Raw genomic sequence first — 16,583 nt, 5'->3', positions numbered from 1 at the left:
GCGCATTATCGGATGCTTTCAGAATCAGGAGTGGCGTCAAACAAGGATGCGTACTTGCTCCGACATTGTTCGGGATCTTCTTCGCACTCCTCCTGAAGCATGCCTTTGGATCTTCAACAGAGGGCATCTTGCTGCACACAAGATCTGATGGGAAACTGTTTAATCTTGCAAGGCTGAAAGCTAAGTCTAAGGTGCGGGAAGTCCTCATCAGAGACATGCTGTTCGCAGACGAGGCTGCTGTAGTGTCTCACAGAGAAGACCAGCTTCAAAAACTGCTGGATCAGTTCTCCAAAGTGTGCAAGGACTTTGGGCTTACCATCAGCCTAAAGAAGACAAACGTACTCGGTCAGGGTGTTGCTGAATCCCCATCAATCAGCATTGACAACTATACGTTAGAGGTTGTCCATGAGTTCGTTTACCTCGGGTCCACCATCACTGACACCCTGTCGTTGGACACTGAGCTAAATAGGAGGATCAGAAAAGTGGCCACAACTCTGTCCAGACTCAGCAAGAGAGTGTGGAATAACAGCAAGCTGTACACTCACACCAAAATGCAAGTCTACAGAGCCTGCATCCTCAGCACCCTCCTTTATGGCAGCGAGACTTGGACCCTGTATGCCCGCCAGGAAAAGAGGCTGAACGTCTTCCACTTGCGCTGCCTCAGGCGCATTCTTGGAATATCATGGAAGGACAAAGTGACCAACACCGCCGTCCTCGAGCAAGCTGGAATCCCAACCATGCACACCCTCCTCAGGCAGCATCGGCTCCGCTGGCTTGGCCACGTCCACAGGATGAATGATGGAAGGATTCCAAAAGACATCCTGTATGGTGAGCTAGCCTCTGGCAAAAGACCTCCCGGACACCCCCAGTTGCGCTACAAAGATGTCTGCAAGAGAGACCTCAGAGAGGTAGACATCGAGCTGGACAACTGGGAAGAACTAGCAGACGACCGCAGCAGATGGAGGCAGGGGTTACACAAGGGCCTGCAGAAGGGTGAGATGAGGATCAGACAGCTAGCAGAGGAGAAGCGAGCGCACAGAAAGCACACTAAGGACTTGCCAGACACCCACCACATCTGCAAGAGATGCAGCACGGACTGTCACTCTCGTGTGGGTCTTCATAGTCACAGTAGACGCTGTAAATGAAGTCCTCAATTGAAACTATAAAGGGCGCGATCCATAGTCTATGCAGACTGAAGGATGCCTACTATATATACAGACACACAGTAAACTTTGCTGGGAAGCAGGAACACAATTTATCATTACCACCACAATGGCACAGCACAGCCCAAGCCCTGCAGTCCGAGGTCTACCACCCTCATCTATAACCTTCTGCACACCTTCCTTCACCAGGTTATTGCCACCAGCCCTATGAGCTGTCAGTGTTTGGCACAGTTATCAGTTGTGTTGGAAAGGGACTTGTCAGGTCCCTGGGTAAGATGGGGAGGGGTGGTCGCCATACTCTCGGAAGGGGCGGAGCATTAGGTGGAAGGGGCGTGGCTAGGGTGAGACAGTGGGCGGTCCTCTGCAGAGGCATAGGGGCCGCAACTGTGTACGAATGTGTGCCCCCCATTTAGGATAAAATCTTGGTCTGATGACAGGGAAGGCTTGGTCTGATGCGAGCAGGTTAGCGTGCACGTACCATTCCAAACAAAGAGCTGAAAATCCAGCTAAAAGGGACCATAAAATCCAGCATTAAAAAAAGCTCCTGCCCAGCACATCACACCAGATTTCCCCTGGACATAACTCCGTATCGCATTTCCCGTTGCCGTCGCCTCGCAATGAAAAGTAGGACTGCCACAGTCCAATTTTGTGCCAAGCACCATTTTAAAGACTTTCTTTACAAATCTGTGAAGAGAAACCAAACAAAAATCGACAGCAACCATTCAAAGAGCATCAACACCAAGACTGTATGAAATCTCATACCCACTGGCCCCCAATCCTTAGAACATAAGAGCGGCCACGCTGGGTCAGGCCAATGGTCCCTCCAGCGAAGGCTCCTGACCTCTGACAGAGGCCAATGGCAGATTCTTCCAAGGGAATGAACAGAACAAGTAATCGTCAAGTGACCCATTCCCCTTCCAGCTTCTGTCAGAGGATAGGGATACTTCGGAGTATGGTTTTACACTCTCGCCCATAAGTTAAAAGCCACTGAGGGACCCATCCTCCAAGAATTTATCTAGTTCTTTTTCGAACCCAATTCAAAACCAGGAATATATGCCTACAGAGTCACTTACAGGAGATTCCATTGGACATACACACCGTATTGAGCTGTGATAACTATGGGTATGCCTATACTTACTGCATCTTCGATGCACTGTGATTGATTTTGCTGGGTCAAATCAAACTGTGGAGGGTCAATGTCTCTGGGCTCAGTCATTGACCCTAGAGACATCGGCGTGAGCCCGAAGAGCCCTGGTCTACACTAGGGAACAAAGTCGATCCTGATATGTTGATTCTTGTGGAATTGTCTTTGTTCCCTACTGTAGACCAGGCCTGAGCATTAATTTGCAGGCCATGTAATAAGTAAATTTTGTGTATAATTTCTTTCAGACTTGTACCAGCAATAGCTTTTTGACCTATAAGGGTGACATGATTTTACATGCTTTGTGGCTTTGGAAAAGGAGTTTATAGCACCGAGAGATTCCCCGCACACCAAATGAGCCCAGCACTCACTTTCAGAAGGAAGAAGCTGTGATAATAGAATATGAAACAGAGCTGGCTTAATTTTTTCAGATATGAAGGTCTTTTTTATTGATTCATTTATATTTGGTTGAAAAATGGCCTTTCTTCAAAGCCAAGTTGGACAATTTTTGTTTTTCATGATAAATTTCAGGGTGATTTGCCTATATATTTTTCTACATTTTGATCAAAAACATGCTCAAAATGTTACTTATAAAAGTTTTGGTTTGGTGGGGTTTTGGTCAATGACAAAAAAAAAAAGATAATCATTCTGATTATGTTTTCAGTTCTTTTGTCAATCAAAATTAAAGGCAATAAAAGATGCAAAAATATTAAAAATAGGATAATGTCAAACACTGAAATAATAATCTCTTGAATTGTGATTTTTGGTCGAAAAAGATTTTCAGTTTTGGACGACTGCTGCTTTCAAGTGATGAAATATTTATGGGCAGAACAGTGAGCTTGGGGTCTTTCGAGAGGTTCCTAGGACTTCCTCTTCACCTCCCACAGGTGGACTCATGATAATTAAGCACTTGGCTCTGCTGTAGAGTTGGGTGTCATTTAAATTTCTCCTGAGTGGCTGCACAGGAATAGGTTAAATAGTTCTAATAAAAATGGTAAGCCCCTGTAAAATAGGTTACAGCAAGTTCGTGACCTTTTTGGAGAGGAGGTCAGTTTGCCCTGCAAAGGCCAACATCAATGAAATGTTAATTATTGTTTTGTTTTGACTCTTCTAGTGATCAGCTCTCTTTAGAAACTTGGCAGTAAACTTGAAGACATTTACCTACAGCTGAAAGCTGAGCAGTTTGTTTCAAACAGACGTTGTAGATGGGAGATTGGAAATTCATCTTCAGCTTACATTCAATCGCACCTCGAGTTTCATATCAATCCCATTGTTTTTCGATAGAACACCGGAACTGGCACTGGGAACTGCGTCTCATGGGCAGGTACTTCACAAGCCCATGGTCTAGTCTGCAGAGGCATTTGGGAAGTCCGTGGCCCATTAATAAAGAGGATCTTTTTCGCGAGCCTTGGGCCAAAGGGGTTAACAATCACCTCCAACTTCAGATGCTGAGGTCGCATTTAGCATTTGACTTTGTTCCCTGCCAGCTGTGCGTTTGGGCAGCCGCCCAAGAGAAATTTAAGTGTCACTCAACTGTAGAGTAGAGCATCAACAGTGCCCCTGTCCGGAAGCATGTATTTCTATTGGTGGTGTACATCTGATCCTGCCTCAGCGCACATAATAAAATGTATTCTGCACATTGATGAGAAAAATTAGAGGGAATACTGGTGTCTGATCCCGTCCCCTGTGAAGTCTACAGCAAAAGTTCACCTCCGTTCGCTTGTTTAATATAGAGGCTCATAAACCTCCGAGCTCACGCAGGGACAGACGCCAGTAATAAGACATCGCTCATTGGGCAGACTCTGTGGGCAGCCCCACTGAAGTCGGTGTGAACACTTGAGGCGTAAGATGCATGAGACATAAGCAAAAGCATCAGAATCTGGCCCTGGGATTGAAATTAACCACATAAGCAATACATAAATGAATGAATAAAATACAGAACAATGAAACTACTAAAACATCCTTCAGAAGCCATTTCTGCCAGAGCTACCACACAAGGTCCTTCTCCTTATGCAAAATACAGTTTGTTTGTTTGTTTTTTTCAATTTTGAACACAGCATGCTTACAACGAAGCAGACACGCTATCGCTGGATTACTGAGGTGTTGAAACATACACCTGAGCAACAACCGTACGCCAAGATCCATTTTCTCAGGCACTCTGCACTTTGGAGAGGCCAAATGATCCTATTACAGACTTATCAAAGCAGCTGGGATTAGCAGAGATAAAACAACTTTCAGTGCTGGTCTCTCTCTTCCTTTCCTCCTTTGTTTGTCTAAATAGCTGTTTTGGTGAGTGCAGAGAAATAATAGGAGGTAATTATTGCTTCTTGTAATGTTCCGTGTTTGGTTTTGTAATCCTTCAGTTCAGTTTATTTTCACTTTGTGCAAAAAAGCTCCCCCTGGAATATCATAATCTCCTTCTAGCCTTCTGCAGCTCTCTTCCTCCTTTTGAAGGGTTCGCCGTTTAAAATGCACCTGATTTTGATACCAGGTCAGAGCGGCTGGCTTCGAATTAGCTTCTATTCCCATCACATTCAGTGATTCACCTCCTTTTTCCTTCACTGATCTGGAATCAGGCCATGAAGGCCAGATTTTCAAAGGGTGTTCAGATGCGTTAAAGAGTGAAATTGTTCAGAAGTGTTCGTATTTGTAATTGTCTGTCAATGGGGTTGTTTTAATCTTAAGTGCCTAAATCATTTTTGAAAAGGAGAGTTAGGCTTCTAAATAAGCTAGGCTGGGGTGGGGGGCCGTGTCCCAAACTCAGTTTACCTTAGGGCCAATGTCAGTCCTCAAATCCTCCTAGCGGGCCTGTGGGTATCCCGCTCTGGCAGAGCTGCAGGGTGGGTGGTGGCCAGGGGTCTCCAGCGTTCCCCACGCCCTGAGAGTCTCCCAGCCCCACTTGCTGGCCTGCACCCTGTCCTGCATCCCCCTGGCTCTGGCTGGATGGGCTGGGGTTGGTAGCAGGAATCAGTCCCCTCCCATCTGCTTCAGGGTCACAGGGACTCATGAGCCAGCAGCTGTGTGTGGGCCAGATTCTGGAACTGTTTGAGATGTAGATGACCCACGGGCTGTGAGTCTGAGACCCCTGAGTTAGGCATTACGAAGCTGAACTGAGCAATACCTAAATACTTCTAATAATCAAGGCTTAGGTACTGAATTTGGCACTATGAGGCATCGGTGGGCTTTCGACCAGCCTCTAGGTCCCTTAAGTTCCTACACAACCTGCTGTGCTCTTTCTAATTCCTGAAGTCTCTATAGGCTCTTCGCAGGAACGGCAGCATCCCGCTTAAGTGACTTTACCCTTTCCAGAGGTCCTTCCGGCTACATATTTACCATGTCTGCTCATTTGTGTTCTGCAATCTGAGGAAGTGGGTCTTACCCAGGAAAGCTCGTGACCTAATAATACAATGGTTACGCTTTAAGGTGCTGTGGGACTACTTGTTTTTTTGGTGTGGGGGTGTGTGTTTCCAACAGGCTGTGCTCTTAAAGGGTTTTTGTAGCACCCTAGAGAATGCTAGGGTTCTATTTAACCCATGCCCCGTCCCTTTAAATACTGGAGTGCATCTCACTGCACATCTACTAATATAATATATGCCATCATGTGCCAGCAGTGCCCCGCTGCAATTTACGTTGGTCAAACTGGACAGTCTCTACATGAAAGAATAAATGGACACAAATCAGATATCAGGAACGGTAACACACAAAAACCTGTAAGAGAACACTTCAATCTCCCTGGAGGCTCAGCGACAGGTTCAAAAGGAGCAGTCCTACCACACAAAAAAAAAATATTCAAAAATAAACTGCAAAGAGAAATTTCAGAGCTGCAATTCATTTGCAAATTTGACTCCATCAACCAAGGATTGAACAGAGCCTGGGAGTGGTTGGCCCATTACAAAGCAGTGTCTCTGCCCTTGATGTTCACACCTCCACATTAGCTACTGATAATGGGCCACATCCCCCCGACTGAACAGACTTGATTTCTCCTTTCTTGATGTTCACAACTCCACGTTAACTGCCGATAATGGGCCACATCCACACTGCCTGAACAGACCTTGTCAGCTCTGGCCCGCCCCTTCACTGAGACCCCCTCTTTAAATCCTCCTCTGAAACTCCTCTACTCGTGCATCTGCTGAAGCGGGTCTTTGCCCACAAAAGCTCAGGCTCCAAAATATCTGTTAGTCTCTAAGGTGCCCCAGGACTTCTTGTTGTTTTTGAAGATACAGATTAACTTGGCTGCCCCTCTGATGTCAGTGCACAGAGGGAGACTCTCTGGGGAGCAGGGTGTGATTTGCAACCAGCAGGTACGGCGTTTTCTGAAAGGATTCAGCTGGACTGGGCCTGTGGAAGCAGTGACAGGTGTTTTTTTGGCTCACGAGGCTAATGCAACTCCAGTTTCAAAACTGCCCCGGTCTAGGAATGTAGAGTTTGACCAGCCAGCAGGGAGTAGCTGAGTTGGAGATGAACAGACCTCCCCAGCAGCTGCCCGGGAAGTCGCCAGGAACGATTTGCTTGTAAACACTCTGGCTGACAGAGAGCTGGAGGCCCATTGATGTGGAGGCCAGAGGACTCTTATGCCAGCTAAAACATGAGCATTTAAGAGAAGTCTGACTCTTTGTGCCTGCCTGGGACATGTTGCAATAAAATTGCAGCAAAAAGCCGTTTTCCTTGAATCTGCTCCATAAGTGACCACTTAACTAGTGAAGAGCTGAAAGAGGGAGAAGAACGGGCATCGCCTACGTTGCTAGAGCTGAAAGATCAGATTTTACAGAACGGCACTCCAGCCAAAGAGGTGCAAAGTGAAGGAACTAAAGGAGACGCAATTCAGAAGTTGTATGCCAAGGAATTAAAGCGGCTTGAAATACAGTTGCAGGGCAGAATGCAAGCTAGTAAAAAGCAGGCCACTGTGGAAAATCTGTTGGCCCCTCCTCAGAAAACAGAAGCCGATTGGGAGATTCTTGCAAAAGGATGGGTTCAAGCATAAACAATTTAACTTACCAAAAGGAAAGTGAGGTTCAAAAGTGGCACGCTAAGGCAGAGCCAGGGAAGCTGTAATCAGAGCAGTTTTCCCAGGCCTATGCTTTAGGCGTTACTTGGAGTGAAAAACCAACAAGCCCGCACAAACTAAGGAGCGTCAGGAACGAGATACAACCGAGTTTTACCTGCAGGTCTCCAAAGCAGCACGAGAACCTCTGGGTTTCCTAGGTCAATGACTTGATGTGAGACAGAAAGCAGTATTTGCCTTTGAAAACTGTGATTCTGATTTAAGGCATGGTCCTGTCCTTGGACAAAAAAAGGCACTGTAGATCCTGTCAAGGCTGCTGAATGTGACGAGGTTAAAATACCATTGTGTGCACAGAACTTGCAGGGAAGAGTATGGGTTGCATGAAGGATGAGTTTGGAGGAAGACCAAAGAAGGCAGTCTGTGTGCACACGGCTGGAATATTGGGTGGAGTTGCAGCACGTCTATACGTATTTTTCTTAATGAAAATACAGTTTGGTTTGGAAACACGGAGTCCATTCATGTTATTTCCCGGCACATGGTACATGAAACAGATAATTAGTAAATTCCAGCTCTCGTGTACTCAGATAACTGTAAATGCCAATGAGGCAAACTTACTTTGTAATCTTTAAGTCAAGATATCTTCTTTCTGACGTATGCATCATCATCAGTAATAAATACTCTGCAGGCCAAACGCTGCCCTTTTACTGTTATTCTCACTGGTGTTGCAGAGCTGGTTGGGAGTGCAGAGTTACTCCACACCTGCAACTTAGGTAACAGTTCTATCAGTGATGTATGAGTCAAACCAGATTCCAGATCTCTCCCCCATACCTGTGCCAGAGAATGGGGTAATCACTGGTCTTCGGGATGCAAGGCTGAGTTATGGCATGGCAAGGCTATATTTCCTTATATTACACTGTTCAGCCACAAGGTGTCTCTATGCTGTGTAGAACTCCCACCAGCACTACAGTCGCCTGCAGGTCAGGAGAATAGCAAAGTAGGGGGTTGACTAAATTAAAATGTTTGTTGAACCATTTCCTCAAGAGCTCAGGGTTATTTTTGTTTTGTTGATTCCCCCCCTCTAAAACAAAACAAAACAAAACAAAACAAAACAAAAAACTCCTAAAAAATGGAGCTCTGAAAATTTGGCCCAATCCATTTTTTTCCCCAGCAATTTTTAGCAAAAAGCTTCAGTTTTCAAGACTAAAGGTTTTAGTTTTCAGTTGCCAAAAATCCCCTCCCTTCCCAATTTTTTTTTGGGGGGGAAGGAAATTTGGGGTTTCATCAGAAAATAGAAAATTCCCAGTGAAATTTTTAACAAAGTGGTTTTTGCTGATGTTTTCCATTAGAGGAAAACCAATATTCAGATCTGTTCTACTGACACCCTAAAGTGGCTAGTTTCTAAAGACTCTGACCTCAGGGGGACATAGGCTCGTGCTTAAGTGTGATTTTGAACAGAGTCAGACCGCTGTACCGGCACTGTGATAAAACCTGCTAGGGAATAATTACGTTCCAACTAATCAGAAAAGGAGTCGATCAGCTTTAAGTACATTGTTAAAACTATACTTTACTCATTATTAGGTTTATCCTTCAGAAACTTCCTACTGAATCTATTTTAAAAGCTGGTTAAAAAAAACCAGGAAAAATCTCAACTTTAAATTTTAAAAACTTTCATCAACATGGAACCCCTTTTCTCTCCTCCCTGGGTTACTCAGGAGCAGGCAGCACTCACTTGTGTGCCTGGTAGGTTCAACAGTAAAGGAGATGCTCAGTGTCCTAGTGGTGATGTCGGATAGCCCTTTCCACCCAATTCCAAACCTCTGTAAAACGGGCGTGCATCCACCTGGTTGGCCCCTGTACACACTTAATGCTGTGCTTTGGGAACCACCAGGAAAATTATTCCAGTTAGAATCTGAGTGTAACCCCTAAGCAGCAGTTGTTAATAGCATCTGTCTAAAAGACCACATGAGAATCAACACACACCTTTACTTAACAATTTAAGGAAACTGGGGTACAGACTAAACTTGAATGAAATCAATTAACAATACACACAGAAATGAATGAAACATAACTGGAATGTACACTGCCCTCAGTTCTCCCACTCCACAGCGTGCACACTCTTGAACTATCAAAGTCCCGGTTACTGGCTTGCATGGGCGTGCGGCTGCTGTTCACTGGATCACAGACGGCTGGGTGAGGGTTCTGTGTCAGTCCAGGCAAAGCAACAAGCAGACCAGTGCCTCTCACCTGGAGCTGGCCTCTCCAGCACTCTAACAGACACAGATCAAGTTCCTTCCCTGCCTGGTCTTTCGCTAGCAGGCTGCAGCTCCCCAAAGCGGTTCCTGGCTGGGAGGAAACTTCACACTTGCTTTGAAGTAGGCTGTTCCATCAGCCTTAACTCTCCAACAACAGGGGAACACCATCTTCTCTTTCCAGCCTAGCTGAAAAGGTCCCTTTCCTTCCCAAAGTCTCATGGATGTAGCAGTCTTTGGAGTCAGATTGCAGCACGCAGTAACAGTTGGAGGCTCTTATACTCAGAGGGGCCTACAAACATTTTCACAGTTTCCACCAGCTCTATCCTTCATTGAACAACGGGGAAAAGCAATTGATTCCTTCACAATTGTAACCCCTCTGCTGGAAGGAGTCGGCAGCAACCCAGGCTGGGTTCAACATCTAGAGGTTCCTTTTCATCCATTTCACATAGAATGGGCTCGAGCCCCCACCCAGGAGCCTGGGAAATTCACACACCCCTGGGCACCTCGGAGAGGCAATGCTTCCCCACTCGCAAGCACAGAGTCTGAGTGTAGAAAAGAAACTTTTAATGAAAGAGGCAGAAAAGTCATGTGGCATAAGCTTGGGAAAATACCACACCCAGAGTTAATAACCAGCCTTCACATAACTATCCCAGCTCAAATGGATTGAGCAGTGTCCTCTTCCTCTAAGGCTCACCAGTCCAATACCGTAACCAACCAATCCACACACCCAAACTTTCTCTGTACCCCCCTTCAAATGCCCCACTTACAACCTGGCCAGTCCATGCAGGGCCTGACACATCACTCTGATGCATTCCCTCCTTGAGCCTGAGGCAATGCCACCTTTGTGCTGGTCTGGCATTCTGCTTGCCCCTGCCAGCTGCCCCACTGGCCACCCACCAGTCACGCCTGCCAGCCACCTTGCTGGCTGCCCGCTGCTTCTCCTATCAGCCGCCCGCTGACCGTGCCTGCCAGCCACTTGATGCTTCTCTCTTGCTCCTGCCAGCTGCTCTGCCAGCCATTTGCCTGCTGTCTTGTGGGTTTTACTGTAGCCAAAACCCTGTGATTGCAGCTCTCTCTGGCTTCAGCTACCAGTGATTTCCACTCAGAGTGGCATTCAGCTCTAGGCCTAGCCACGGCATCTCGGTATCCACGAAGGTGATTTCTCACAAAATAACTACAGAGCCAGCTTCAGATCTATCTTTGGACAGTGGCGGGGAGAACTGGTCAAACCAGACTTACAGTTGTATGACCAACAGGAAGAGCCTTGCCAGCTGGTTCCACCACCATCCCTCCCAGCTTCAACCTCACAATGCTTAGATGGAGGGAGCCCTGTGTGATCCATATCTTACACAGAAGTGGTGACTGCCATGTACCCCCACAAAAACTCCAAGCACTGGTGAGACTCCACAATTCTTACACTGCTGGGTGATAGCATAAATTGTGAATGTACAACATGTTGTTTACAATAGACGAAACCTCATTGCTTCACCTGCTACCCATCAGGGCTTTGTTTGCAAGGCATTGCACATGCACATCTTTTCATTTTCATGCAAATAATCTCTAAAGGACTCATTCCCCAAATCCTTCAGCAGTATCGAGCTCCTGCTGGCATGTTCCTTACACAATTTTTCATTTTTTTTTTTAAAAATCCAGATTTAAAATATCGATGGGAAGTTTTCGTTGAAACGTCCTGTCTGACAAACATTGGCTCCCTCCCACTCTTTCAGACTAACGATCCCATTTTGTTTACAGCTCACGTGCTTGTTTGTTGTACACTTGGTCCCAAGTGTTGCGCCACTGTTCTCTCTCATAGAAATATTCCATCGCTATTTTCCTTTCATTAAAAGTGAAGGTGAGGATGGAGGCACACATGTATGAAGAGGGCTGTGAGCTTTGCAACGAAATATTATTTCCGTGGTTTCTGGAACTTTTCTTTAAAGTATCTGGAACCAGCCATTGACAAAGACTACGTCCTAGTCTAGATGAACTGTGGGTTCAGGAGCCTGGGACAGTTATTATAGTAGGGGTGCTGAGAGCCACTGAAGCAAACTGTAAACCCCTGGGCCGTTAATTCCAGCACCTATGTGCAGGTCCGATCTAAACTGGCAATTCACGTGTTCCTATGAAAAATGTTAGATCCAACATGTGGTTCATTAACATCTGCAACATTCCTCTTCAACTCATTCAATTATTTTAGGAAAAATGTCACTTCTCAAGCAAAATGCTTAAGCGTGTGCTTAATTGCCGCATGCAGCAGGTCCTGCAGATGTCAAAATTAAGCACGTGCTTAAGTAATTTGCAGGACTGCGGGCTAGTAAAGGAAACTTATCCTTTCACTTTTAATTCCTCTAACATTTGAACAGCGGCATTACCGTCACATCCAAAGGGTCATTGCTTCATTTGTACAACTCACTTTTGTCTCGCTCAGTAAACCCCGCATTTGTTATTTTAGGACTTACGCACACTGGCACACATCACTTTCTCTTTGCTCCCCGCCCCCAGTCGTTAAGCTTTCCTCTCCTGAATCAAGCAAACCCAGCAGTGTCGTGTAAATGCTCAAAGCGGAGTAAACGCCGAGCCTTAGCTGATACTTATTGGACATGAGCATTCGCAGAGAGGACAGGTGACAATATTCAGGAAATATACATAATAAAGCTCCAGAGAGGCATGGGGTGGTGGTGATGAAGAGCAAAGGGATGCATAATTCATGAGGTAAATTAATCAAGTCCTCTTGCCTATGTCCATTCCAATTATATGGAACATGTCTAATCAGAGGGTTTTTTTTTTAGTTTTTTCCCCCTTCCTTTCTGCAATGGGACTAACAGTGGATACAGTGATATTTGAATGGGGATGAACTGCATTTAGAGCAGCACCACAAAGATTTCTATCTTGTCGTGCTTTCATTGTGGCCAGGTTTTATTTTATTTCCTTCCTTTTTGGTTGGTGGGGAGTTATGGAAAGAGAGGGTCGGGGCCAGGGCGCGTTAGAGCAGAGAGATTGGGTAAAATTATTTCCCTTCATGCTTGGCTAGGCCTCAGTGTGAAGAAGGGGACTCGGCTCAGGGCTGGTGGCAGATTCCAGATAAAAGAAGCTTCAATTCTGACTGACCTTCCATGCGCTCTGTCAGGCCTGCAGCAGAAGGCGGGGCGGGGGCGGGGGGCGGAGGAACAATGGGAGAGACCTGAGGAAAAGCGAGTGGTGAATGCCTGGGCCAAGGCTCCAGTGAAATGAGGTGGGAAAAACAAAAGCGATAGCCAGGGGTTTGCCTTGAAATGGTTTCTATGGTCCCCACGAAAGAGAGCCATTAAGCGGGGAACAAAGTCCTGTCGATAAACACGCACAATTTACTCACAACCCCCCATCACCCCTAACCTATGCTGCATGCAGCTTCTAAGAAAAACCGAGGCTTCAGCAGCCAAGCTGCTGCCTCCCCTTCAAGGACATGATTCAAAGGCCCTGAAAATCACCGGCCAGGCCCAAAGGCTAGTTCAGACCTCAATGGCAGTGTTTAGGCCCTGATCCAGCAGGACAGCTAAGCACACGCCTGACTTGAAGCAGCGCTCCCTGGGACTACACACGTACCTCCGTACCTTGCTGCATCCAGGCTTCCGTGACATTTAGAATCTGATGACCTTCAAAATTAATTTAATTTTACAGTTCAGAAAACCCTCCTTGGACTGTATTAAGTTTAGCATGGGGTGAACTATTCGTAAGGAAGGATTGGTCTGGCAAATTTCTGAGTCTGAGCCAACCAGGGTTCTGCCAATTTGACCGATTATTTAACAAAAATGGTTGTTGACCAAATACAAGCTGGATCTTCAGCAAGTATCCATCAGCACAGCTTGCAATCCCATCAGAAGTCCACAGCTTGCCCGGGAAAAGTTAGCTACTGCTGATCTTCCCTGAGTTCGGTATTCATCCCATGGGATCCCATCTCCTTATTCACAGGCGTTTACTTCTGCTCCTCGACTGGAGAGGGGTGTAGCTGTGGTAGAGGTGGTGAGGGACATTGGCAAGTAACTCACTTGCAGCTATTTCAGGCAGAAGATGGAAGTGGCATGCGATTGACGGCCTTCTCACAGGAGGCAGGCAGGACTAGGGAATTTAAGAACACTAACCGTCCATCTGGAATCACACATAGACCTGGCCTGCAATGTCATGGCCGAAAGGAAGATGGCTATTGTGATCTTTATTGCAAGAGCCCAGAACTAAAGCGGACGTCCTACCCCCACACATAACCGTAAGGAAATACAAATAAATATGGAAGCCTAGCCGCGCGTCTACATTAGAATCGCGATCAAGTCTTTCGTGCAAACGCCCAACCCGTTCCATAACTGCGTCTTAGATGTTGGATTCAGGGACCCGTCGGAATCTGCTGAAAGCACTGGCCGCCGACCCTCTTTCATTGGTCACCATCTGCCATGTGCCTGGTCACCAATCACTTAACATGTGGGTCCACGTAAACAGAGCAAGGAGGAGAGAGAGTGTTGCAGGCACACACAGGCACCAGGGATACTCATAAGCCCTGAGTGCGGCCCCATTACATTTGGTAAGAGCAGTGGGGCTTTTTAGACCAACCCATGCAAACAAGGGATGAGGGAGGAGCTGATAGAAACACTAGACTGGCAGCAAAGGGTTACAGGATCTGCTGAGCTCCAGCAAACATCCTAGAAACAGCATACTGGTTAATGAGAACAGCTCCAACAGCAGCTACTCCAGGACCATTTATCCCAGACTTATCAGGGAGCTTGGCAGCCACCCAGATGCCATAAAGGAAGGAGTCCGAGAACTTGGCCATGGAGCTGTAGCCATGACTGTAAGTCCAGACCAGTTGTCCCGAGCTCTTCCAAGACCAGTGAGGGCCAGGTTGGCCAAGGCTACGTCTACATTACAGAGATCTTTGGAAAGAAGCCCTTCCGGAAAAGCTCTTCCAAAAGCACTTCTTTGGAAAGAGTGCGTCCACACACAAAAAAGTGGATCAAAAGAGTGATCTGTTCTTTCGAAAGACTGAGTCCGCACAGCCACCACTCATTTGAAAGAACGGGCCAGGGATCGAAAAATCAGGCCCCATAAGGACTGCTCTTTTGAAAAAAAAAAAGGACCTGTGGATCATCTACACATGTTTTATTTTGATAGATGCTTTCAAAAGGGGGTGCTCTTCCTGAAACGGAAGAGTGATTTCAAAAGGGGCACCGCATTCGTTCGGTTTACTTTCGAAAGAACACTTCTTGTGTGTAGATGCTCCATGGGATCTTTCGAAAGAGCCCCCTTCTGTTGAAAAATCTGTTGAAAGAACTTGCTAGTCTGGACGCAGACCAAGACCTGCCCCAAAACAACTGAGACACTGGCCAGAGGAGAATGGAGAAGAGAGAACTCCTGGGACTCCGTTTAGGAGCTGGAAGGCTGCCCCAGGGATAACTGGTTTCCACTGTGGGAAATGGACCACAAAACAAGGTATTGCCCCAGTAAAAACCTGCCTTGCTGGTACAATCGGGGACCCAGGCCTCCTTGTGATTGCAGACCTGGACTAGGGAAGGAAGTAGGACTGAGACCATGCAGACGACAAGAAAAAGCAGTCTTGGGACATGAACAACTCCTCTTCTGAAGATAAAACCCAGCCTCCAGTCTCTATCTGGAGGGCAGACAGAACAAGGGTAAATGTACCCCAGAGCAGCACTGGGGTGGACACAGCAGACATCTGCTCTCCACAGTAGTAAGACAAACAAAGCTCTTTCTGCAGATATGCTCTAGTTCACACCTGCTCTAATTCACAACACGTGTCTCCACGGCTTGACCGCTGAAGCTGCCATATCGCGATGTGTCAAACATGGTGAAGATGTTTTTTCTCGCTGATTCTGTATCCCAGAGACATGGCCTCCTGGATATCTTGTCTCCTCCTGATGGAGGTTAACTGAGTTTCAGTTTGTTTTCACCCTAGGATAATTATAGATTTCTTTTTAATTATCTCGAGAAAGCCCATGGAGGCCCAAATCAGGCTGAGGGCCTCACTGTGCTAGCAGTGCATGATGAGATAGTAAAACCTGCCTTGGGGACTTTCCCACCTTTCTTTGGTTGGAGTTTTCCGTGGAAACTCTTAGTTTATTGGCTCCACTCTGGCTTAAAGTCTTGTCAAATGCAAATAAAGTTGGAAAGACTTTGACTAACTTCTTTATACTGTTCTAACCCCCATCCATGATGCATGGTGGTCTGTTTGTTCCTCATCTAGTGGTGGCTGGGACACAGGTAGAAGTCAATGAGCCTATTACAACATTGGCCATTGGCCATCTTCCAGCTCAGGCAGCATAAACTCACTCATTGAGATCCAAAGGCTTCTATGTTTGACACTGCTACCAAGGCAGGGATGGCCAGGCTACATGAAAAGCATCCTTTGTCAAGTTTGTTGAGGAATGATGCTGACAGTCCAGGAATCTGCTTTCCGAAAATCTGCTTTCCTGTGCCTCTGGAGATCAGTGCCTAATTCCCTTTGGCTCCGTGGAAAATCTCAGCCTGAGTGTTCATTATAAAACTCAGCAAAGGTCCCTATGAAACCAGCGAGGGATATAAGATACGTTTAGAAGATCTATTTCATTGTAAGCCAGGTGTGAATCTTCAGTGCCGACTGAGCATATGAGATTCTCTGGAGTGTTTTGACATGACTGCTGTTTGCAATGGAAGCAAGTCAAAGTGCACCATGGACCTTTTTGTGCCTGGTAGCAGGGTCCACATGACAAGTTGGTGCTTGGCAAACTAGCGCTCTGTAGATTGTCACCTCGCACGTAGTTGTAGAGCGGTGTCTAGACAAGCCCTAACTGTGAGCGCAAATCTCTCCAGTGCCTTCAACTAAGTCATAGTCTTTGACCCTAAGGCCAAAACAGACCATCATAATCATCTGGTCTGACCTCCTGCACATCACGGGCCACAGGTAGGTACAGCTGAAGGACTTTGCTGAACCAGGGGCAGCCAGTGTTGCCGTCCCTTCCCTCAGTCAGTGAGGGTGACTCATATCTAGTTTTAAATAAATGGCA

This window comes from Carettochelys insculpta, chromosome 10 (assembly GCF_033958435.1).
Source record: "Carettochelys insculpta isolate YL-2023 chromosome 10, ASM3395843v1, whole genome shotgun sequence".
Lineage (NCBI taxonomy): Eukaryota > Metazoa > Chordata > Testudines > Carettochelyidae > Carettochelys > Carettochelys insculpta.
Note: the sequence above shows the minus strand (reverse complement) of the source record.